Raw genomic sequence first — 2,445 nt, forward strand, 5'->3', positions numbered from 1 at the left:
ACGCACTTACCTCCTCATAATTGGAGCTGTCGAGCTTCTCCTCAATTACTTCCTGGATCTTCTGATCTGTCTCATCCACATCCTCCTCTTCTGTCTCCTCCTCCATCACCTCTTTGATCTTCTCCTCTGTCTCAGCCACAATCGACTCTTCTGTCTCCTCCTCCATTACCTCCTTGATCTTCTCCTCTGTCTCATCCACAATCTCCTCTTCTGTCTCCTCCTCCATCACCTCCTTGATCTTCTCCTCTGACTCATCCACAATCGACTCTTCTGTCTCCTCCTCAACCTCTTCAGCATAAATTGTTTTTGGCATCTTCTTTGAGACCCGCTGAAAGCTGATCTTCTCCTCTCTCTCATCCACAATCGACTCTTCTGTTTCCTCCTCAATCTCCTCCTCAACCTCTTCAGCATAAATCGTTTTTGGCATCTTCTTTGAGACACGCTGAAAGCTGATGTTCTCCTCTGTCTCATCCTCTATCTCCTCCTGCATCCCATCCTTTATCCCCTCCTCTATCTCCTGGAGGTTGAAGCACTCAATCTCCTCCTCAACCTCACTCAGAGAGTCCAGATCCTCAATCATAAAAACGTTGCTCGTCTCCATCACTGTCAATTTCTCCGTCTTTTAAAAGACAAAAACTTGACTTGATTGAATTCGCTCTGATAAAACTTTGTATCCATCAACCGTGTGTATGGTTATTACTCTTCTTCTGTTCTTTGTTCGATGTTCCTTCAAAGACAAAGATTCAAGGACTGTTCTATTAAAGGCACAATGTGATGTCATCACTCTCAGATGTTTCTCTTTGAACCCTGCACACATACAAAATGTGGCTCTTGATCAGGGTTGCAAAATTCCGGGAATATTCAAGTTGGAAACTTTCCATGGGAATTAAGGGGAATATACGGGAATAAACTGGAAATTTTTTGGGTAATTTATACTAACTGTATTTACCTTGTCATATACAGACATAAATATAAACATTTTGTTTTGTCATAGGCTGATTTGAGCCCTGAGGAAACTTTGGGCACTTGACTATATGCTTCTGGATCTTTGTGTCATTCTTAACATAGGTCTTTGCACAGTATTTGCAAATGTACACAGCCTTTCCTTCTACATTGGCTGGGGTGAAATGTCTCCACACAATTCAACGTGCAGCGTGTGCTGCATTCCCTACATCTTTAAAATAGAGTTTTGAATGATGTTTTTATTGCTCAGCGTTTAGTTTGCGTATAATTTTTTTTTCAAAATTCCCGAGCTCAATATTCTCACGTAAAGTTTCTGGAAAATTTCCGGAAATTTACCGTAAAGTTTCCACCCCTTTGCAACCCTACTCTTGATCAAAGAAGAAGTCCAGTAGATGGCGGTAATACACCGTAGATTGGTTGCTAACTGCCTGTCAACCAAAGGGAATAAGAACAACACAACTTGGCTCATTTTTCAGATACAGTTCTGCTCTTTTCTCTGGTGCTTACAGTTTGGCCTGTTACCCTGACTGACTCACAGAGGTCTGACTTCCCCTCACAAGAGTTGAGAACATATAGAAAATGATCAACTCCTATATGTATGGAAGCATCATCCTCAAGTCTTGTAGAGGAGTTTAAAGGTCCCAAGACAAGACTGGAGACCCTCTCAGAGTCCTGAGACACATCTATACAGGCTGTTTGACCATCACTGGCAACAGGAAGGTAATAAAATACTAAATAAGCAACACAACAGGTAAAAGCTGTCTACTCGTACAAATGTGATGTGACTGTGCTTATATTCAAGGAGAATTTATGATATTATGCTTGTAATCTACATGTATTTGGTTGTAAAGGTTGTTGTGAGAGAGAGAGAGAGAGAGTGAGAGAATGTGATGGAAGATGTGTTCATATTAGTTATTAAATTAAATAAAAGTTAAGATTAAAAAACTGTCAAGTTATAGCTGTCAAACTTTTACAGTACAGGCCCCCAAACTGTGTGTGTGTGTATTAAATATATTATTGTTTGATTTTTTTTACATTGTTTTACTCATTTATGAAACCCTATGTAACTTTGTAAAGAAAAATGCAGCGAAGGGATGCATTATGGGTCAGAAATGAACCTGTTCATTTGTATACACACTTATGGTTTTTTAGATCTCAGTGAACTGAATATATATATATTTTTAAAAGCAGTTATACGTTCAGTGGACTAAAACTCAATGTGGACACAATGTACCGCAGTGCAATGCCTGCCACTGGTCCACAGGGGGCAGTACGAGCCCTCTTCAGTGCAGCTGATATGACCTGAAACCTCCTCACATGAAACACGAGCCGCTGCATCAGCACAGAAGAAAAACCCTGAAGCATCAAGAGAACCGTGAATCTTCAAAGAAGCAAAATTACACAAGACTTTTAATTAATAGAGCGACAAAAAATGTGATCAAATCTGTTTAGTATTATAACAAATGAATGCGTCGTGAAAAA

Source organism: Pleuronectes platessa, chromosome 10, assembly GCF_947347685.1.
Source record: "Pleuronectes platessa chromosome 10, fPlePla1.1, whole genome shotgun sequence".
NCBI lineage: Eukaryota > Metazoa > Chordata > Actinopteri > Pleuronectiformes > Pleuronectidae > Pleuronectes > Pleuronectes platessa.